This window comes from Leptosomus discolor, chromosome 1 (genome assembly GCF_034619465.1).
Source record: "Leptosomus discolor isolate bLepDis1 chromosome 1, bLepDis1.hap2, whole genome shotgun sequence".
Classification (NCBI taxonomy): Eukaryota; Metazoa; Chordata; class Aves; order Leptosomiformes; family Leptosomidae; genus Leptosomus; species Leptosomus discolor.
This window is the reverse complement of record NC_141391.1, coordinates 121,556,672-121,581,143: the sequence shown is the minus strand read 5'-3', so window position 1 is coordinate 121,581,143 and position 24,472 is coordinate 121,556,672.

Sequence of the window (24,472 nt, the reverse complement as noted above, 5' to 3'; positions counted from 1 at the left end):
CTCACTCAGATTTGAAAACCCGGACTAGGTAACAACTAGCAGCCAAAGCAATGTCCATTGTGCGCCACTCAATATTTTCTTTATAATGCTTATAGACTGGGAACCTGATAAATCTGATCCTGCTAGTCACAGCCTCCATAGGTGTATCTCAAATTACTTAACAACCATTTTTTACGATACAACTGAGGAGATTTAACTGCAACCTCTCCTTGAGACAGGATGTCTTACTTTTCTTGCAGAGACTCAAGCACATATTAAGCAGAAGACCATTTAATTTCGTTTTGGTAAGGTTTTATTTTTTTTCCTACTTTAACTCCTTGAACTATCTTCCCAAGGGCCAGGCTGCCACTAGTGCTAGGACAAGGGAAGAAATGGGAGCGTCTGATGGAGGTGAGAATGAGTTTGTTTCTTCAGAAGAGCCCTTTGAGCTCAGTGGCACTGTGCAAGCGCACCATCACATTCCTCTTGGGCTCACTGGAGCCTATATGGATGCACTCAGCTGTCCACCCAAGCACAATATCTCTGTGTCCAGGGAAGTTGTTTTCGTCTTCAAGGTGACAACTCTGTATTGTGGAGCCAAACCTCCTCTACTGTCTATTTCAATAAAGGAACTGCAATGTTGTGCCTCACAGGAAGGGACTTTGCCTCCTGCCCATACAAACATGTACGTAGGTATGTGCTGGAAAAAGGCTCAGCCCCAAATTCCACGATTCATCAGGAAAAATGAGACTGAAATGCACAGAGCTGAGGGAATAGAAACTTTACGGTTTCTTCCTATAATGAACTGCCACACTGCACATATTAGGAACATAGGCCAAGACTTCATTTCTTTTTTTTAATTGACTAATGGGAACTGCTTATGACTTGAAAGCCAGGGCATTGCTGTATTAGTTTTGGAGCTAGGCACCTAAATAAGAAGGGATCTTAGAAATACAGCTTTGGCAAGGATAAACATATGATTTCAGATTGCTCCCTGATGCCAAAATGCACACTTGATTCACATTTGCAATGAAACAGTTAATTTAATTGTAGGGTCCTGATCTAGTCTGAGGCTTTGTTTTACAGGACTTATCTGAGCTACATCATTTTCTCATTTATACTAGGACCCCCAAAACGTGTTTCCTGTTGCACACTATAACCTCACTCTGACAAGTTATTAATAAAGGTGTTCAGTGTTTTAACCCTGAGTGACCAAATCCAATTTTATGTCCTGTGCAGAATGTTCCTCTGAAATGATTCAAGGAAAATTAGTGTTATTTAGCCTGAGGCTAAGAAGCAACAAGAGAATTAGCATGCATGTCACTGTTCAAATCCCTACTAAAGTTGACAATTTTATTTGCAAGTATAATTCCAGACTGTCCAGGGAGATGACAGACAGGCAGGTGCAGGCTAGCCCAGAAGGGAAGCTGCTCTAAGGCAGCACATGTAACACGAACAGAATGAATCTCCCCTCTTTCCCGGAAAGATTTTAAGGACATGCTTTAATGAATTTTTTGACACGAAACCTAACGTATTAAAGAAGAGAGGCAACAGAAACCAAGCAAAGTATTAGCCTGCGCATCTTCTCCAAGTGTCCTGTTTGCCAAGGCAGCAATAGCCTCATTGTCCCCTCTGGAAAACTGTGGAACTGAACATTCACATTACAAAGCAATGAAAGAAGTGCTCTTACTATAATAATTCAGGGAAAACACTGATGGTACTGGAATTCACTAGCAAGAAGCAGCTTTTGTAGCTGGCTAAAAGCAGGAGGGAGGCTTGACAGAGGCCATTTTGGCAGAAAAACTAGATGTTATGTTCAGTGTATTCTGAACAAGTACTTGGCACACAAAATGAACTCAGTCAAACGTATTCAAGAAGCAACAAGCTGTGAAATGTGTATTTAGCTTAGTAGATTGGCAATAGTAGCTTAAGCCAAAGAAAGGACCACCTAGTTTCTCTGGGATGTTTCTCCTGTTCAGAGATCTTACCTAGTATAGTTTGTCACGGACAGTTTATACAGAGTTCATATAGTTTATTTTTCTGTAATTTGCTCATTAATAAAAGCAGGGCTGATTTTCCAGTGAACTGTTTATATTACTCAGAAATTAATTAACTTGGTAAATCTCATTAAAAATTGTCACTGCAGAACTTGGTACATTTCTGCTTAGTCTATCTAGCATTGGTTTTTACCCCTAAGAGAGTCAAGGCTATGGTCTTTTTGGTTAAAAGGTCTCTGCTGTCCGTAGCACCTAATATCTGAAAATCTGGCAGACAAGTATAAAGAATGCTTTACACACTGGCTGCTTGCAGTGAAACATGCCTCTAAGGAAGAGACAACTACAGATCCCGTTGCGTCTCTCCTGCAATCTGATTTGTTTGGCTAACAGTAACTAATGGAACAAATTGTATGTGAGAACAAATATTAGCTCCAGGCTATAGCTTACAAGAAAGCTGAATATAGCCATATACTGCTGTGAGACTCTAGGAGCTCACACCCATACAATATACAGCCTGTATAACAGAATAATACTGGGGGCTGCTGCGTGGACCTTTTTTTAGCCTAGAAGTATACAGTGTGACGGCAACCTGATCCATGGAAATTAACAGATACAGGGATGCATTTTCCCTGGGACTAATCCTTAATGCTTTCCTTATGCATGTGGTTAGAATAACATATTTATTCATCACTTTTTTTACTCCTCTTTAAATAAAAGGAGGTGCAGGTTTTGGGTTTGTATTTTTTTGTTTTGGGCTTTTTTTTTTCCCCAAAAAATATCTCTCCAAGATATTTATAGCAAAAGTTTGAGAAAATTACACTATTAAAAAAATAGATACAAATAAGTATTTTTTAATTTCTTAATAGCATCCTTTTTTAAAAGCGTAGCTCTTGAAATTGTTTTGTTATTTATGTGAAAGAGATACATCTTTTTCTTCAAACTCTTCCCACAAATTCTCCAATGCTATCATTAGATGCATTTCTTCTAGAGCTATCTGTTGATCCCAAATGATTAGCTAGATTACAAGAACTAGCTACATCTTCACTTTAGGGGTAGATGTACTTCTTCAGAATAATATATAACTCTTGCCTACTGCTAAGCAAGAATATTGTATTTAAAATTTAGTTGTTGAAATATGAATTTTGGATGTACCTTAACAAACTTGTAAACAGAGTTATTGTTTTAAACGACACCTTGTTTCCAAGAGGGTTTTTTCCACCAAAGGAGGTAAAGTTACTTTACGAAATGTAAAATAATCCACAAAGTTGCACAAGCTTGGACTATGGATGGCATAGCTTTCTAGTTGTCTCTTCACACAGTGTTCTGTACAATTTGGTTTTGCTCAACATAATAATTGAGTTGGGTCTTCTCCAGTTCCCCAACAAAGCTTGGAAATATTGGCATAAAATCTGATATTACAAAAAAAAGTCATTGTCATCCTCTGCATTTGCTCGCTAGCTTTTGGGGTTTTTTTGTAGGCACTTAACTTCAAGTCATGAGATGTACCTGTGTGGCCACTTTAAACATATGCCGCAGCATCCTCACAGCTAAACTGAGGAAGAGTGGTCTGGATGATTGGGTGGTGAGGTGGATTGTGAATTGGTTGAAGGAAAGAAGTCAGAGAGTTGTCGTCAATGGGATGGAATCTCATTGGAGGCCTGTATCTAGTGGAGTCCCTCAGGGGTTGGTACTGGGACCAGTACTACACAATATATTCATCAATGACCTGGATGAGGGAAAAGAGTGCACCCTCAGTAAGTTTGCTGATGACACAAAACTGGGGGGAGTGGCTGACACACCAGAAGGCTGTGTTGCCATTCAGAGAGACCTAGACAGGCTGGAGAGCTGGGCGGGGAGAAATTTAATGAAATACAACAGGAGCAAGTGTAGAGTCCTGCATCTGGGAAAGAACAACCCCATGTACCGGTTGGGGACTGAGCTGGTAGAGAGTAGCGTAGGGGAAAGTGACCTGGGGGTCCTGGTGGACAGCAGGATGGCCATGAGCCAGCAATGTGCCCTCGTGGCCAAGAAGGCCAATGGCATCCTGGGGTGTATTAGAAGGGGTGTGGTCAGTAGGTTGAGAGAGGTTCTCCTCCCCCTCTACTCTGCCCTGGTGAGACCCCATCTGGAATAGCATGTCCAGTTCTGGACCCCTCCGTTCAAGAAGGACAGGGAACTGCTTGAAAGAGTCCAGCGCAGGGCCACAGAGATGATTAAAGGGGTTGATGAAAGGCTGAGGGAGCTGGGTCTCTTTAGCTTGGAGAAGAGGAGACTGAGGGGTGACCTCATCAATGTTTATAAATACGTAAAGGGCGAGTGTCAGGAGGATGGAGCCGAGCTTTCCTCAGTGATGGCCACTGATAGAACAAGGGGCAAGGGGCACAAGCTGGAGCACAGGGAGGTTCCACATTAACATAAGGAAAACTTTTTCACTGTGAGGGTGCCAGAGCACTGGAATAGGCTGCCCAGAGAGGTTGTGGATTCTCCTCCTCTGGGGACATTCAAAACCCGCCTGGAAGTGTTCCTGTGTGATCTATTCTAGGTGGTCCTGCTCTGGCAGCGGGGTTGGACTAAATGATCTTTCGAGGTCCCTTCCAACCCCCAACATTCTATGATTCTGAGAATTTCTCACTTCACTTTAAGAAAAATACCTATTGAAAATCATGCGATACAATCATGGGTTAGAAACGATTGACTAAACACAGACCTGAATTCTAATAAATTTCAAGTGACAGGCACTTATATTTAATATTGAGATACTTAGCAGTACTTAGCAATATGAATCTGACGTCTGGTTTGTTGTCATTCTTTCACATTCCCCAAATTTAACATCCAAACCACTTTTAGCTTCCTCTGTTAAACCTTGGCTTTTTAGTATGTAAATTAGGTCTATTATAAACTTTCTGACCTGCCCTACTACTAAATGGTTAGCACAGTTTATTCTGTCCTTGCACAATATAAGTTGTTTACCGATTTGCTCTTTATTCAGGAGGCTGATTACTACAAGTGGATCCATACGACAGCCAACAAGATGAACCAAAACAGGCACCACTAAAAATGAGTGCTGTTTGCAGATTTCTAATGACAGTACAAAGGAATGCTTGCATTCAGGCAACAGGCACCATCACTTAATATGCAATATATTAAGTACAAGAGCAGAACAAAAAACCCACAATATATTCAGCGCAGTGCTTCTTTCCAGGAATTCACTGGACACCAGTACTGCTGTCATGCCATTTCATGAAATCGAGTTATTTAGCACTCATGGCAGGTTAAGTGAGAGCAGAAAGTGCAAAAGTAGTCCGCTAACAAAACCCCCATTCACTCTACTGAGCAGAAGTTCAGCTCCTTTATTTGAAATAGCTCAAATACAGTATTCAACTGAAAAGCAAAACCAGACTTGACTACCTTAAACAGCTGATGCATTACTGAAAATTGTCATGTTAAAGTCGTACACAACCTGAGCCAGTGGCCAAACTCACCCGTGGTGCAATTCCTTTGACTTCAATGGAGTTGTGCTGGCAACCACCTCAGCTGTACTTGGCCCAGTGCCATTATTTATCCAAGGCTGTGCTGTGTGTCTTCTCTTGATAAATGCCAGCACTGTAGAGCCCTCAAAAATAAAGAAAAAAACCATTCTTCAGTAATCACAAGTCGAGAAACGCAGACACACAAACTGCAGCACAGCAGATAAACAAGAATTTACAGCTGTGCTATATACAAACACTTAGCGGAAGTCTTTTCTTGTATTTTAAAGAAAATTTTAAATGTTACAAATAGCACAAGCTTCTTTCTGGTAAATGGACTACAATTTGAATCTTTCATCTCTGCTTTGAGTCGTAATTTTTCAATTAAAAACAGAAGTGGAGGGAGACATACTGACTGACTTCATACGCAGAGCCCCTGCCCCAAATGCAACAGAGTTCAGGGGGTGTAGGACTCGCAAATGTACTGTTACCACTTTAAATTTTGAAATATTTACCACTGCTACCTTAGGTATGGAGCAAAGCAAAAGCTCCAAGCCTCAGAGAAATATGATTATCAGTTTACATTCAGGTAACATGCCCATCAGTTGTGGTTACTAAGGGCTTTAGAACGCCTCGAAATAGAAACGTGAAGGCTCTAACCTACTATTTTACTGAATGGGTATTATGAGCTCCATATACTTGTGAAGAAGTATAAGGCACTAAACAGCACCTATGAAGCAGACTGTGGCACCTGATTCTCAGAAGCTAGCCAACATGAAAGGAATGCTGTGTCGGCACACAGCCTGGCTGAGGAGCAGCAAATGCAAATTCATCCAGCTGCTCCGTAAAGCCAACATTTTCCAGGTCCTATATGTTGGAGGTTTTTTAAAAGAAATCTGTCTGGTGTGTATATATACGCATATGTATGAATACATGTAAGACCTGTTTACCTTTCCACCCCCATTTATTTGAACAGTAATAATTTATAAAAACAGAGTTGTCTGGAATCAATGAATGTGTACTTACACGTCATTCTTTTGTCTGCTTAAAGACAATGATTAACCTTGTACATTCGCATATGCAGTGAAACTCTTATGCCTTCTTGATGTGGTCACCTGCTCAGTGTGATGAACAGAAATATGCAAGGGCTGGTGTTTTAAAATAATTTTTTTTTAAAGCCTGAAGAACACATAAATAGCTGTATGCTCAGTATCGCTTAATATCTCATAGATCAGTAGTCTGCTAAAAAAATAGTTGTCCCAGTAAGTTAAGATAAACACAGATTCTGTTAGAATATATGAAGGCACGCTTCAAACAAGGAATAAGACAGACTTAAAGCAAATATTTACTGAAATCTGTTGTCACTAAATGGCTTTACTGCCTTAGGCATCCTGTTTAACTGCTGCCTCAGTTTATCCATTTGCAAGTATGAAAAAACGATTCCTTATCCAAGTGAACAATTTTCACAGGAAAGTGGAATAGTTAACGACTGAAGGGACCTCTGGACATTACCTAGTCTACCTCCCTGCTCAGAGCTGGACCTACTGTGAAGATCTCAGATACAACTTCAGAATTAAATTGGGCTACTCAGAGCCTTACCCAGTCAAGCTTCAATTGTCTCCAATAGTGGAGATGCCTCAGCTTCTCTGAGCAACCTGCTCCAATTCTTTATGAACATTTATTTTCCCCAGTTCCAAATGGGCATTGTAACTTCTGTCCATTCCCTCATCCTGTCACTGTGCCCCTCTGAAGAGAATGTGGCTCTGTCTCCCCTACACCCTCCCAGATGACAGCAATAAGGGCTCCCTGCCTTCAGCCTTTCCTTCTCCAGGCTGAACAAGCCCAACTTTTGCAGCCTCCTCTTGTACTCCTTGTGCTCCAGTCCTGACCATCACGGTGGCCCACAGCTGAGCTCTGTCCAGTACCTCAACCTTTCTCTTGTACTGGGAAGTCACCAGCTGGGCACAGTGCTTCAGGTGCAGTCTCACCAGTGCCAAACGGGAAGGATCGCTGTCCTCAGCAGTACCCTAGTAGTGACCAGCCTCCAGCTCAACTTCATGGTGCTGATTGCAACCTAGTGGCCCTGCCAACTTGAACTTAACTGTTCCAACATATATTTTGAAGTGCTCAAAGTCTCAAAATAACTGCAGAAATTGTTAAGTAGTATCTATGTAAGAAAGAATGACAATTCATGCCTTTTTGTTCTGCCCAAAAGATTTACTTAGCTAAATTATCAAAATTTGAACTTTATCTAATAGAGAGTTCCTGTAGAGAGATGTCACAGACCTTTTAGCAAGAATATATTTATTATCACAGCATACTTACATTGCTACCAGATGGAAGATTTAGGCAGGGAATAAAAAAACCAATTTCATCATCTGATGTGACAACTGAGTTGCTGCTTCCTATTTAAAAAGAATAAATGAGAAGGTATATTTAGCTGAAAAGCAAATCAGTATTTGTGATTTTCTGCAGTTAAAGCACAAGCCCCTTTCTCCCTTTCTTAATTTCCATATTGCTATCCTTCACCAGATCATCCACCCAAAATATGATTATTTATCACTCCCTTAACACGATCACCTCACTTTTATATGTTTTATGGAGTGTGAAAGGGGCTAGCAAAACACCCCAATCCTGACATTGGAATGTGAATATTTATTTCTTTTCTGTATCATGCTCCTTAAAATGTCTAGATAGCCAAGACTCTGTTAAATTACAGATGTCAGAAGAAATGTAATGTGGCTCAACACTATTTAGGAACATCAGAAGTGGAGGACAGATCAAAAAATCCATGGTCCCTCCCACAAAGCTACTGAAAGAAGCTCTTCAAAAAATAAGTATTGGCCTAGGAATTGGCCTTTAGGAACTCTGAGCTTACAGCAGTCAGGCTGAGCTAAGTAGCTTTGCTCTTTCTCCTAGGATCCAGCTCTTCCATCTGGCACCTACACAGCACCACACTCTCTTCCACTAGCTTCCTTCCAATAGCTTCAGCTCTAGCTATGTGCAGCTATTGTAAAACCAGATTTGTTTATTTTACCCCTTTTTAGTAAGCTCCTGGACCGCTGCCTTACTGAGAATATTTCAGACAGGTTTGCTGTTCCCATTACATCAAATATGCGCACATTATTCTTCTCTATCTTCTGCAGACAAGAACGTGCATCTGCATTCCTGCAAGCTCCCTTTCCAGTGGCAATCAAGGTGTTCCTATCTGAACCGTGTCAGATACACCACCCTAGCAAGTGAGCTGCTCAACACTATCCATCTACAGTAGCATAATACTCTATAATCAAATATGCTTTTCTACTACACGAATTTCTGGGCAGACTAGCAAATTAGTTTTTTATCTTCCCAGTAAGTTTGACAGAAGTAGTTAAACACACCTCTCAGGCTGTCTCCAAATATGGTTTTTATTTTTGATGACTATCTTAATAGCATGTAGTTTAAAAACATAAGACTACTATGAGACTTCCAGGTGAGCAAATCTGGTCTCCTGCTATTGTAAACAAGGATATCATACAATCCTGCTCATAAATGTATCCAATTTCATTTTACACAGTTTTTCTTTTTTAAAAATCCCCCACTACCACTGAAAGGCAGACCCGAAGCTTACATCATCTTCTGCTCAAGTGTACTCAGAGCCATTGAAAAATCTGTGTATCTTGTACGTAGTCATTTCATTTAACTCTCTGGTTTTATTCTTCTCGCAGAATCACAGAATGTAAGGGGTTGGAAGGCACCTTGAAAGATCATCTAGTCCAACACCCCTGCCAGAGCAGGGCCACCTAGAGTAGGTCACACAGGAATGCGTCCAGGTGGGTTTTGAATGTCTCCAGAGAAGGAGACTCCACAACCTCTCTGGGCAGCCTGTTCCAGTGCTCTGTTACCCTCACAGTGAAAAAGTTTTTCCTTATGTTGAGACGATACTCCCTGTGTTCCAGCTTGCACCTGTTGTCCCTTTCCTTCCCTTTCCTCCCACACCAAGTGATACAAACAGGGGACTTTCAGCCTCCTTTCAAAGAGAGACTCCTCCCAAATCATCTCTCCAGCTCTTCTGTTTTACGGTTCACCTTCTACGATTGCAGAAGACCAGGACTATATACTCTATCCCTAAGGTAGTCTTCTCCATAGCTAGGCAGAACAGTATTAATGGCTCCCTAAGTCTTTTGGAAATATTTTGCCCGATACCCGTGGCTTTTCCATGGCCACAGCTTAAGTGTAACTGTCTTCTGTGTGTGCTATATATAGCTAGTCAGACTATAAAACCAAATTATGATGAGAGGAGGAAGTCTATGCTCGAAAGTGTCTGAAGCTGAGGAACTGCTGCAGCTAGTGTGGGCTGAGGAGATTTTGTTAGCACCTAGGTTGATGCTGGTAGAGAAAAACACATTGAAGTAGCAGGAGAGTAATTTGTAACACAATATAGCTTTTACATGTTAAGGTTCTTACATTTCATGATAGTGGATGTAAACTTACAAAATTTTAGATTATGCAGTTCAACATTGCTGCAGGTTCAAAACAACCACTGAATATTGTTACATTCTGACAGATGCCTCTCCAGTGGGCTAAGGCAAATTGGTCTCAGCCCAGTTCTCACCTGAAAAGTCATCTTCATACTATAAATTTGCACTAAGTGCAGATCGCAGTGGAGACAGAGATTGAGTAGACGTTTTCTGCCACATCTTTCATGCCTATAGTCAATCCTTCTTGGTCATGGTTGAGATATTTTGCTGAGAAGCAGAGACAGGGGTGTTTATCTTCCCTCCCTATACCCAGCTGTCTTCTAGAGAGGAGAAAATAGAGATGAAATGCTTTCCAGACAGAAGTTAGTCAGGTGAACTCATTTTGCTTCAAGTTCTTTTTATATGCTTATATCTCAGACTATGTTTGCAGGGAGATACACACATTTTTCAAAATTTAAGACTGTTATTGAAGATGTCATATGAAAATATTACCATTTACATGCAAGACAGCCTAACAGACAGGAGGAAGGGGGGAAAAGAGGAAAGGTTCAGGTGTATCAACACAAAATAAAATTATAGAAGTCTCATTTACCCTTCCACAGAGGCTAAACCCCAAGTATTGGCTTTCCAGTCTTTTAACAGTCTTGAAATACTAATTTGTGCATGACATTGTACCTTACTTAGATGCATACTCATTTCCAAGTCTGAGACTATGATATACATATCTTAGCCTTGCAAGGTATTTTAAAATACCGATTAAATTAATATTTCATTGTCTAAGCATTTGATTTATTTGTTTGCTCAGCACTTTTTATTTTATTCCTCTTCACACACACAATTAAAATGCATGAGAAGGGATGAAAGAAAGGTAAAGGTTATTCATTTGGGCCCCTAGAAATATTACTCACAATACTTCTATTTAAATTCATAAGGAAACCCTTACTTTTCCAAATTTCCTGGTTTATTTTCCCAAGTAATATATATATTCCTAATCCAGTAGAAAAATATCATGAAAGAGCTGCAAAAATATTTTGCTACTTAATTTTAACCCTTTGCTACACCTTCTGTGTATTTCCCTTCTGTTCATTTTTACTGACAACAGCCTAAACAGAAAATCCCGAAGACTATATAAACCTTCAACTTCATAGTATTTGATCTGAAACATTCAGGATCCTAGCACAGAAGAAAGTGGGTAGTTAGCAATAGTGGTGCAAGGTGAGGACAAGAAAGCATTTGAAAAGCAAGCAAGGTGCATAGAAGTTCTAGTGAAAAAGAAAAAAAAAAAAAAGAAGCAGAAATACAGTCTGTGAGTTGAAATAGATAAAAAAAAGAAACAATAAATCTGTTTCATTATAAGAGCTGTAAAAGAAAGAAGAGTAGTCCAAAACTAAGCTGAAATAGAAAAACCACAATAAGTAGTGTGTTCAACCAGAAAATAAATGCCTGTTGAAAATAGCAGATGTTATAGGAGAAACAAAATAAGATTATATCATGGTAACTGAAGTTAGGGGGAAATAAAAGTGATCTAGGGACAAAAAAATTACCATCAGAAATTAACGTGTTAATGAGGCTGCTACTCAAGTGTGATTGTCTCATTCTTGATATGTATTAACAATAAAAGTTACGTGTACAAAGAATAGCAAAATTATATGCAAACTTCAAGGTGAACTTTTTGAATTACAGGGCTTGTAAGGAGCTGCAGAGGGTTGATGTGCCAAGCTTATTAGCATTTAACAATCCTTACATGAGCAACATTCCCTTTTGTACTGTGAATTCAAACTTTTCCAGCTCATAGAATGATTTTGTTCAGTGTTATGGGGTGTTTTTTTTTATTATTTTTAATGAGTAAAAGAAATAGAAAAGTAAAGGACTCACAATCTAAAAACAAGCTAGCTAACAGGCTCCTTGCTAAGAACTGCATGGTGCTATTTCTAAAGCCTGTTTAGAGAGTTAGAAGACAAAAATTTTCAACCTACAAGATCATTCTTACACCTTTGTCAGATTGCAGATGAATATATTTGCTAGGGGAAAGTATGCTGGTCAACATGAATAAAGCATCCTGCATACTTAAGAAAGGAAATCTATGTAGCAAGTGCCAACTATTAATGCAGGATGCATGATTTACCTCCCTGGGCACAAAAAAATAAAAAAATTTTGTGACTGGTTTTTTTTTTTTTTAAGAACTGGATTACCTTATCTACTTCTAGAATTCTTTAGGTTTTTTCCTTATAAACACATGCTGACAAGAATGTGATAAAACATTGAAGAGATGCAAAAGAATAATTCAGATACTGCTGTATCACTGAACTATACCACAATTCACAAGTTACGAGATATCAAACTGATCATGCTCCTGCTCCAGCTATGTGTATCAGGGATTTCACATAACGCAGGTTTAAACCTTAATGCATTTACTGAAAAACAGAGGGGGCAGCGGGGCAGGAAGAGGATACACGTTCCTTTTACTGCAACATCCAATTTGGTCTAAACAATGGCCACAAGAAGTATTTGCAGGTTTACCAACTCTTGTTTTCAATGCTCTGAACACAGCAAGCGAGGCTGAGCATTGATCTTTAGGACATTTCTGTGTTCTGAATAGGACTCATGTTGCCTGATGAGTGTTTGGAGGTAGGCTATATACAAGCACAGATTTACAACAGGCTGTTTAGCAGGTTTGGGCAGCGCTGATTTTGGTTGCGGTTTGATTTTGCACTTCCCCACACTGATGATGACCTAATGCTTGTTATGAATCAAACATGTGGGGTTAAGCCATTCGAACACTACTAGTTTAAAGATGTGTGGGCTGTGGACTCCATATTATCTTTGGATAACCTGAGAAGATTACAGCCTGACAGAAATATCCATTTCACTACTTAGGGAGATTAAATTCAGTTTAACTGGTATACTTTTGTCTTTAATTCCTGCTGCAATTCATTACCTCCAATCACAGCATGTAATAACCTATTGTGCCAATTATACCTTTTTAATTTCTCTGCAATTCATCATTTTTATTTGATTTCAGGTATAAAATGAAAAGTACCAACCAACAAAATTACTTTGGACCATAATGACTTAGTACAATGAAGCCATTTATCATCAGAACCAAGTCTTACTCTGCATAGATCCCACAAATAGTTTCAATTAATAGCTTTACACAAGTACTGCTGTAAAACATACATTAAATGCTGTGCCTGATCCTAAGGGCTGCTGAGCTTGAATTAGTAACAGTTGGAAGTCTTTTATGCCACTCAGTCTGGAGCAGAAGTAGCACTGATTCAGCCCAATCAGACCCAGGTATGAAAGTCTTGACCCCAAAAGTCTTTACACATAGAAATGTCTCACAAAATTTTGTAGGAATACATTGAATAACTGTGGCTCCCAGACTAGAAATGCCAGCTGGGACGCACAGGGAGATGAGAAGAAACACTGAAGAGGAAGAAGTTGGCACCAATCGTTAAAGACTCTTTCATGATACTATTTCCATACATGCATAGCTATTTGCAATTTACATTTGTTTATAATAAGGGAAGAGACACATCCATAAGCAAGATGGTAACCTTAAATACAGAATTGCCTACTGGATAGCACAGAACACCTTCTCCCTAATATTATTATAACAGACTCATATACATATATCTAGTTTGTTACTTTCAGCAACAATTTGGTTGCTTAAATTACTCCTCTTACCAGGTGTCCCCCTGCCAGATTCCTCATTTACAGTACAGATAACAGAGTATTTATTAACCTCCACAGAGATGTGCATACAATTAATACAGAAGCCCCCAAAAGGACATACCAAAGGCAAGCCTTGACAGGCAACATTGTACTTACGCATTACGTTGTCCCCATTTCCAAAACGTCCACTAAGTATTTGAACACTACACTGCTAAAAGTGAGGTGCCATTTCTAGATGTGTGCCAGCCGAATTGTATTTCATTTCACTAGCTGAAGCAACAAAATCCATCTACCACACTCCACAAACAGGTGTTACTTTATAAATAAAATCTCTTTTGCAATAGCATTCTTGTCTTATAGGTGGTTACAGACCATTATATAAGCAGCTATATCAAACACTTCTCTTTTTGTTTCACTACAGATGAATTACTTAATATTACAGTAATGTGTTAGAAAAGAACATAATTTAATTGAAATTGCTGACTAAAAAAACCCCAGACTTTTCCTTAAAGATATTGGACACCCTCTGTAGAAACACTTCAGTTTGTATCAAATACCTTATAGCATTATGAAGCCCACCAGCATATCAGTTGCACAAAATATTTCTATATCAACATGTAGCAGCATGTTGTGTAACGAATGAATTAAGATTTTGCAACTTTACTTTCTAACTTCCACATGTACTGAAAGACACTAGACAAAACAAGGCATATTGGGCTGTCACCATTTAATATGATGGCCATGAATTTACACTATGGTTGATTTAACATATTTTATTCTATTGTTGTGTAAGCTGTTCTATCTCTTTTTAGTGATATAAATGAACACAATCTTAGAGAAAGTACTGCGCTGCATAAAGATCAGGTTTCATATGCACGTGTAACTGTTAAACTTGGCCAGGGTTTTTTTCAGACAAAAAAGGGAAAAAAAAAAACACGCCTCTTGTCACAAACTTCTAGTGGTTACCTATCAGCTCCAGTAGTAAAACTGTGATCATGAGACCACATGAATTCAGAGGGATGGAGAGGGTCTCAGATGAACAGTCAGTGGTCAGGATAGTCAGTTTTCCTGCCTCCAGGTATTTGAGTAATTCAAGAGTATGACTCTATCTCATACCTCCAAGTAGGGAGTCTTAACCATGAAGCAATTCCCTGTTCTAGGCTATACTCCACACATTTGAAGGAAGAAAAAAAATAAATTTAAAAAAACCCAAAACAATCAAGAGCTAACTACTCTATCTCATTACAAAGGGTAGCTGGGTAAAGAAATCTCAGTGTCTATAAGTGTAATTCTCATCTCCTAACCAGTCCAAGTAATTCCTAATACTACCATGAACTATTTCTAAAATATACTTATCAATGGAAAGTAAAAATATTCTGAAAGTTGCCCTCACCTACTCTGTAGAAGGTAAACCTCTTCTATTTACATGGAGATTGTGCTAGAAAGGCAGCTTGAAAAAAAAAATCATCCTTTTATTTGTAACATGCCTATTCCCATTACTTTGATTGAAATGAGCAGTTTAGCTTTTTGTCTGCATGACCCTTAGGTCAGCATATTACAGTTTGCAAAGCACAATGTGCTTGCCAGAGCTTGTAATATCAATGTCTCATGCATCAGCATTTCATGCAGTCATATCTCATCAGCACTGTTCTTCCTCATGTGTTCTCACCCCACATTTTTTTGGCTTTATACATGTGCTGGCATTACAGACTCTGGGATGGAAGGTTACAGTGATACGTGCTCAAAGGAAAATAAATAACCAACAGATGTGATGCAGGTTTCATAGAATCACAGAATAGTTTGGGTTGGAAGGGACCTTTAGAGGTTATCTAGCCCAACCCCCCCATGCAGTAAACAGGGACATCTGCAGCCAGATCAGGTTGTTCAAAACCCTGTCCAATCTGACCTTGAATATTCCCAGGGATGGGCTTTCTACCACCTCTCTGGGCAACCTTTTCCAGTGTTTCACCACCCTGAGTGAAGAATTTATTTCTCATATCAGTCTAAATCTACACTCCTTTAGTTTAAAGACATTACTGCTTGTCCTATTCTATTGTTTTGTGGATTTTGATCAAACAAATGTGGGAAAAAACCCCAGTCATCAAATTAAATAGAAAGATCATGAAAGAAACCCACAACTTTAATATTCCACGTAGTTACAAGCAAATGCAAGACAAGCACACTGGCATGATACTCCTTTTGCTTTGGTCAAACATCATTATCTCTGAAGTTAACTAGCAGAAAGTTTACATTAAGACCAGTTACTTCAAGCATCCTGCATATGCTGAAAAACTCCATGTGATAGTTCCAGATACAGTCTGTATGTTGGGATACACTCTGTGCCTTTCTGAGATCTCTGCAACCATGAAAGAAAAGTGTTTGAGTGTCTCGGCTGACTAGATGATGTAGAATTAGGCACCAGGATGCCAGCACAAGTTTGTTGGCTGACCAAGGCTAACTGGCAGGAAGTGCAGAAAAGCAAAATACACCTTCAATCTTGCCACTCTCAGATAAGACAGGTTTAAGCTCTGTGTCTGAACTGAGGGGGCAAAAAGGCAACTGTGTTTATAGAATGAAATGTTTTCCTCAGTATAGCTACCATCATAAAGAAGAAAATACATAAGCAAATCTTTGTTTGTACATGACACCACACATGCAACCACACATGCAACAACTTTGCTCTACCTTTAAAAGACAGCCTGTGCCAATAACTAGAAAACATCTGTATCAAGGAACTCTGATTTTCTGATCCTTGTTTTCCTATATGAGTCTTAAGAAACAACATATCTGCTTGGTCACAAAGAAACCATTACTAATGCAGAGAAAGAGCATGCAAGATCTACTGAATGGCCTGAGCCTCACCATTCCGGTTTACGAGCCAGAGTGGACTGTCTCTGTCTTTATCTAAAGCTCATAACTATTGCTCACGTACAGTAACAAGCAAAAAGTCTCACCTGCTATACCGCTAACGTCATAAGCAGGCTACCATAACTACATGAATCCATTTTAAAATCCATTTAACTCTGGTGCTAACTATAAATACACACCATAATTTTTTATCTGAGGTCAAATATCTTTGGGATTTTGTGTAGCTGTTAATATGGTTATAGCATTAGAAGTCTCCAAAAACACATTGCTAACCCACCAGCCAGCTACACATTCAATGAAAATCAGTACTAAAAGCAGGTGTTAGTTTTCAATGCAGAGTATTAGCATTATGACTGACCTGTCATTCATCTGAAGTAAGAGTATCATATTGAAAGAGTCTTCATCTAAAATAAAGAAATTTGTGTAAATTTCATTTTCTTTGTAAAGCATACAAGGTAATCAGCCGTGGAGTTGAAACCATCTGTGTGTTTATTAAGCGGGCACAAAAGAGATACTGGTAGCATTTCTTTCTTAACTCTGTCTCTACTAGGGTACCTAACCTAAAAGCCACTAGATGAAGCTTTTAGCAAATTTATTTAGCCATTTATGTATGAACAAGTTCACCAGGCAACAAGAGCTAACAAAATCAATTGTTCATATTAACTACGAGTTTTTCTGCAACAATGCTGCCCCTTTACCAGACCATTTCAGAATGAAAGTTATTTATAAAATTCTACTATTAAAAAAAAAAATATCCAAGTATTGATGGCATACCTGTGAACATCACCCTACATCAAATTCTGAGATTCAAATACCCCTAAAACTCTATGTATGTGTAATACCATTTATGAATTTGAGGGTTAGTGCTTTCCAAAAGAGACTGTAAGCACTCTTAACAGTCCTCAGTCTGTAACCACCTTATTGTGGTGGTGAATTTTTGAATACATTACAGGTTAAACTTAGTTGTTAGAATATCATTCACAAAACAAAAGACATATATCCTGTTCTTTGTAAACTAAGGAAAACATATTACAAATTTGCAGCACTTGAGAGCACTTAGAAATAATATAAAGCACAAAAATTAACTATAAGTTTGTAAACTACCCAAACCCCAGCTTCTGTTCAACAAATATTTGAAACACAAAGGAATTTTACACCTTCATCCCCTAAACGTCAGTTTGCATTTTGTCTTTTTCATCCAAATTGTTCTATATTTACAAGATGCCTGACTACTCTTGTGACCCTTGATGCATATTACTCTTACTAAGGCAAGAGCAATCACAACTGATGTTTTGGGAAGCTGGCTGAGGACTGTAGACAACAGGAGCCAAATGCCTGTACCTTCAGAGTATATCTCAGCCTCTCAAAGGCAGCACAGACTTTTCACTTTTCTCTGAAGCATTAAGAACAGGTTAATGTAAGAGACAGGATACTAGACCTGATGGACTATTAGTGCTATCTAGTATGTAAAATCATAATTAAGAAACAAACACTCATTAAAGGCAAACAGAAGGGGTAAAAATAGAAGGCTTAAGAACTTCAAACATTTAAATGTGTACATTAGATCATTATACTAATACAAACTTTTCAACCTGTTTTAAAACATGACATTTAAGATAACTGGACAGAGTCAAGAGGGATAATTAATCACTTTTTTTTTTTTTTTACTCCTAGAAAGTACTTACGTTGTTTCTAATGATTGACTTTCCCTTTTGGCAAGAAGGTTTCCAATAAAAAGAACAGGCTTTTGGGGGTTTTCTTTGATGGAAAAAAAGAAGGGAAAGGATTTGAATAGATGAAGAAGATCAGGTTTCGAAGTGATGATGGTAGAAAGCTGTGTTTGAGGAATTCGGGAAGAAAGACAATTTGGTGAAAACCTGATGTACTTGTATAACCAGTTGCATGATATACAGAAGCTGCATTGCTCTCCAAGATGTTAGAACTATTCAATGGCATAGCAATTGAAACGAAGAGTCAGCTGTTGGAGGCACTTAATGTTATCTTTTATGGATTTCTGGGGTTTTTTGTTGTTGTTTTGTTTTCTCTTTTAATAGCAGGCAGGAAGTGCTTGTTTAATTATTTACACATCTTAGTAATGCAAAGGTTTCTGTATGACGACAGACACACAGTATATGTTAAGAAACCGATAATTCCATTTTTAAGAGGGTTTTCATCCTTTTGTTAAACTCGCAGTGATTAGCATGGTCTCCCTCACCCCCACCCTGAAAGCTTTCCTAGTTCATCAAACTTGATTGCAACAATGGCAGATAAAAGATTGCTGATCTGTTGTTATCTACCTGCTCTGATCCAGTATGATTTCTTTAAAGATGAAAAAGATGAAAATAAGGGTCAGACAACTTGACTTGAGAACACACAACTTGTGATAAACATCAAATAGCCACAGATACATGTATCATAGAACAGTTTGGGTTGGAAGGGACCTTAAAGATCACCCAGTTCCAAACCCCTGCCAAGGGACACCTTCCACTAGACCAGGTTGCTCAAGGCTCCATCCAGCCTGGCCTTGAACCAGGCCTCTCCTTCCAAGGAAAGGGCAGCCGCAGCTTCTCTGGGCAACCTGGTCCAGTGTCTCAGCACCCTCACAGTGAAGAACTCCTCCTATATAATTCACCTGAAGATGGTCAAAAGCTATGCCTAATGAATAGCCATCTCAAAGTTTAATATAATATTTGGGGAGTACATCATTACAGATTACAGAATACCCACCTAACGTTTGTGCTATGACCTGGTTATGGGCTCCGAGGAGCCTTCCTGTGCTACTGAGATTGTTCACTTTATTGTCACCTATTTCAGATGACTAAAATAGATCTGAAAACTAGTTCCTGACTTCTCTGTAGGATTATTTTCTTTCCTATATTCATGCAGAATACTATCTGACAAGAGTAGTGTTGTGCTGTGATTTTTAAGGAAAGATATGGTACCAGGCTAATGGCAAGAGCTAATCAGGATATTCTACTTAATTATGTTGTTCACTGTCCTGAGAAATGTCTCACTCCAGGCTTGTCTCTCAAAAGAGAGCCATTCCTTAGTTTCGTTGCTTCCTCATCATGTTTACTGAACACTGCCTGGAAATTTCAAAGCACTTTCATCAGAGTCCTGATGGCTCAGGGCAAGCACAAAGTCCTACCTCAATGTCAGGAACATTTAAACAGTACTTTTAAATATGAATGAACAAATACCCAGATATCAAGTCATGTATGAAGATAATCAAGCAGAAGTAACTGGCAGAAAAAGGAACTGCATCTAGTCCATCTTGGTGACTTATCCCCACTTTCTCCTGGTAGATTAGACAGAATCTTTCACTACAGTAAAAATAGCACCTACCTGTTTTCTCAGAAGATCATCTTCTTGAGCATAGTCCCAGACAGGTCAACATACTTAGGCAGCTCTTTTTGAGTTACTACTTCTCAGATTTCTTAGTCCTGCATAAGAAACTAGATGACAGAACAAGTTAAATCCCATTCCTCCTTGGACACTCAAATGCCCAAATAACAAAAAGGTGCCCATGAACTTGCAATGCTTTTGACTGCAGCAGAATCAGGTGCCAAGAAAAATATTAACCAAAAGTTCCAGTTACTGGGCAATACTCTGCAGAAAGGTACCCCATTTCATTAAAATGAGAAATATATGAAATAATTTGAAATAATGGGGGCAGAAGAGAGCTAATTAGCTGAATACAGATGCCAGGTTTTTGCTTTTCTTCCTCTGATTTGGTTTTACCATTACTGATTTGAGGAACGCTAACTATATAAAGGAAGCTTGTGGAGAACTGCTTTAATTAGGAATCTAGATTTCCTATACACACACTGGAAGATGATCAAGATCTCATTCTATAGATGTAATACAGTCTCTTTTACACTCGACATTCGTAGTCAAACCATATTTTGTGCATTGGTGTTTCTGGTTATGAGACTACTTTTAGAAAACTGGTTCTTCACTGTTACTGACTTGGGCTATGTGCAGTAAACTAAGGACAGATTGGAACCATGAATCAATTATATTCAATTCATTGAGCCTGTGGTAGCACACTTTTTCCCTTCTGTCTGCATTTTCCCACCTTAAACACAGCCACTGCTGACAGCTGAGAGGATTCATGTTTTTCTAGTATCTTGAAGACAATATACAAGTGCTATGGGATTATTAATATAATGTCAGAGAAAATATCTTTGCCCTTTAAATATTTATAGCTAGGGAAACAGTCTTGGTGAGGCAGAGACAGCATGCATTGATGGGACCAGCTGGAAGAAACAGGCGTGCTTTCAGGCTCTAGCAGATCTACTCTCTAGCAGGTCTGCTAAGGAAAAATTTCCAGCAAAACACCGATTAAGTACAGGCACTCTTCATCTGTTTTTAGGTTTAGTTATACTGCATTTCTGCTGATCTGATAAGACCAAAAACTGATGTGGGTTTTTTGCCCCAGATAGTCTAATAAGGGATATTAACTCTTCCTCTATAGTACATGCTGTTACATCTTCAAGCCATTATCATAGCTACGAGACAACCAACTTTCTTACATTCATCATCTATGTGAATCTGATTAGAAATCCAGGTGGAGATGTCTGGAAATCAGTCAAGGGTACACAAAAGGATAGATGACTGTGTGTCTAGTTTAATTTTAAACCAGATGTGCCAACTTAAAGTCCTATGCCTAAGTTTCGATCAAACACTGAGTACCTGATGTTTTCCTCAGCCTATCTGCTAGTAAACAGCAGATAAAGTCTTCAAGTTAACTCTGCATGTTATGAGAACTTTGTGGGTTTTGTCTGTGTGTGGTTGTTTTGAGGGTAAACCTCAGTCCTCTTTTCATAAGCTGGTATAGCATTTTTACAATTGACTTAAAAACCAAACAAAACCATATCATTCATAAAAATCCCTCTTAGGTATACATCTGGTGAGAGCAAGCAGTCCGTCTTAAGTGTTCCTTCCAGCATTATTATCCCAAAACACAGACTTGTCTGTGATTGCTTTAGGATTGTTTATAATAAACATTTAAGGCATTTGTTCAGCATTAGGATGTTCTGCTTATTTCTCCTACCCTAACCTCCTCTTGTTTTATGAAAAGGAAGAGCTTGCATCACAGGAGGAAATGTGCCTGTCTGTGTTTTTACCTGCCACACTATTTATTCTCTCATTGATTTATTCTACTGGAGGGAAAACACATTATGCGCAGCTACTTGCGATGCTGTGCTGCTAAAATATCTGCTTCTGGGCATGTTATAAAATTGTTAATGCTGCCCTAAGGGTCAATGTTTGCCCTCCAAAGAGAAAGGTTGTTTGTTTGGTTTTTTTAATTTCAGGGCAGTTATGTCTGATTTTCTTCCATTTTCTGCACTCTTGCTCCTGATTTACTAAGGTGCTGGACTGCTTCAGATGCCATCTATAAGGTCAAGTTGATTTATATGTAAAGACTTATTCTACTTTGTAAATAGAATTCCAGTGACTGTTCTTGCTTTTAGACTATTTTTTATGTGTACATATATAGGTATGTACAAAAATGTATATACACATACATGTATGTGTGTGTATAATTTTATTTTAAACTGTAAGAATAACCTATCTTCAGCAAAGAGCCTCTCTACAGCAGTGCTCGAACTGAAACAGTCAGGCTAGTATGTTGTAACTTTCTGCATACATTTTGCTGCAGACAACTGTACAGCAGCTACTACATCAGTAACGTTTCTAGTTGAAGGAAAATAATTAATCCGGTCTGCATCATCTAAACAAGCACATTCAATCAGCATTAAGATTAATTAATAAAAATTAGATTAGAAGTCTCCTGAAATGAGAAATTCCTGTACATCTAATGGCTAACATTCATAACCCCTTTAATACGCATCTAGAAATACAAAATGGTAACAAGTATAGAGCTTTCAGAGTTCCACTATGCTTGCGTTTGTTTCCTCAAAGGGGTACCTTTTTGTTCCCAGTACATTTAACTAAAGGATCCTGGGCCATTGCTGAGGCTTCTGGATAATAATGAAATACAAACAACTAGGCAAGCAGCAAGAGATTTGCATCCATAAGAAGACAGAGACACATAGCGCATAAGATCTTACAATGCTTGCCATAAATAAATAACTGGAAAATACAATAATTCTCTATACTATCAATATATTTCCTTCTTAGAATGGAACATCTTTGAATCATAAATGCTGCTGCTATTGAAGAGATGACCTGATAAGCTAGTAGAGACAGTTTAGAATTTTAAAAGAAAAAAGCTCAAAGAAAACCTACTTATTTGCATGCTGAGTGTAGTACCATACTAGAAATAAGAGGCATAAGAAAGGGAGCATGACATGACTAGGGAAAAGATGTTACAATTTTAAGGCATAACTGTATGCCAAGCTTTAGAAAAGGAGCTGGGAGACAGCAAGAGGGGGGAAGTGGAAAGAAGGAAGAGCTTTAATAGCTTTTGCTTTATATTCAGACAATGAAGCTCTTCTGAAACAACTAGCCAGTTGGAGAAAGTAACTGTCTGCCCTGAAAGTGGGTTATGGTAATTTCAGCATGGGCGGATGGGGAAAGGGAGGGCAGGAGACAGAAGTAAGGAAGGCATGTACAAACATATCTCTATTCTGCTTTCAAGCCTGTTGCTGGCAGTTCTCCTGCTGCTTTTCACTCTGCTTTGCCTGTCTCTGGGACTGAGCTGCCTGCTTGCCCGTGTCCTCTGCTGCTCCCGCTCGTGTTGCTAGTGTGTTGGCTAGAACACTTTGTGCTTTTGTAGACATAAACCCTCCTCAGAGTGATAGGTGGGCCAGGATTTACAGCAGGATGTCAATTCTAGGTAGTAGTCTGACATTTGCAAGTGGGTATACTTTAAATGTGCTTTAAACAGCAACTGGTAGCATGCGTAGGAAAGAAGCATTTATGAACCTACAAGTGTGGAGATGTTTTCCTCTGCCACAATTAAGGAAAAAACATCAGAAAATAATTTCTGAAAGCATGGATGAAAAGAAAAAGGGGACTTCTGTCAATTCTAAAGAATTTTCTTACTTTGAAAAAGTAAATTTCTTCTTTGCATCTTGTTCTTTAGAAGCTCAAATCAAATCCAAATAAACCATTGGCAGTACCAATAACACAAATCAAGTCATCGTTCAAGTGAGGAGGAGATTATTAGCTGATTTTAGATTCTGACATTGATATTCGACTTTGTCATGCTAGGCAATATCTTTATGAAATTTCTATTAGCACATTTACCCTGGTTTAAATGAAGTTATACCCAGTCCAGTTGAGCTGGGGATCTGATCTGAAAGAGATGTAAGAAGTAAGCAAGTGAAGCACATTAAAAGAAGAGAGAGAACTAGTAAAACTGTAATCACAAGGAAACGTTATTCAGAAGTGCAGTCATTGTTTTAACATAGTACTGTCAGGAGAAGGCCCTAGCACACCCTGTAGACATGAAGCTTCTTGCTCTGCCATTGGACACACGAGGATCAGCACAGACAACAGACTTTGGTCTCTGATCAGATTAGGCCTCATGCTCATCAGAAGCATCACTTAATAGAGTTTGTCTGTAACACAGCCTAAGAGGACTATTATTAAAAGATTAGGCTGCCTCCATCCTCTTGCTTAATTTTTCAGTGTAGAAGGGAAACTCTGTCTTCCCCAGTCTATCACTGATGTAACATCTTACAGTATCTGATCACAGTCAGACTGGTCAGCCTCCACGGACATCTGTGTATGAGCAAATCATTCTGCAGCCCACTCAGGATCACTCAAATAATGGACACATTAAAAACTGTGCATCAAGCTAAACAGGGAAAAGAAAAAGCCACGCACTGGATTCTAGTCCTTCAAGATGAAAATAAAGCCAGCTTGCTTGGGAGAAAGGACTTGTACTAGGACATTCCTTTTACAGAAAGTGAACAATAATTAGAATGAACTTTTCACTGGAATTTTTTTAAGGTAACTTTAGTCTAAAAAAAATTTATGATGTTTCTGGATGGAATTTGGTGTTGAAACAGAGGAAAAGCGTAGGTAGGAATGAATGAGGCACTGCATGCCG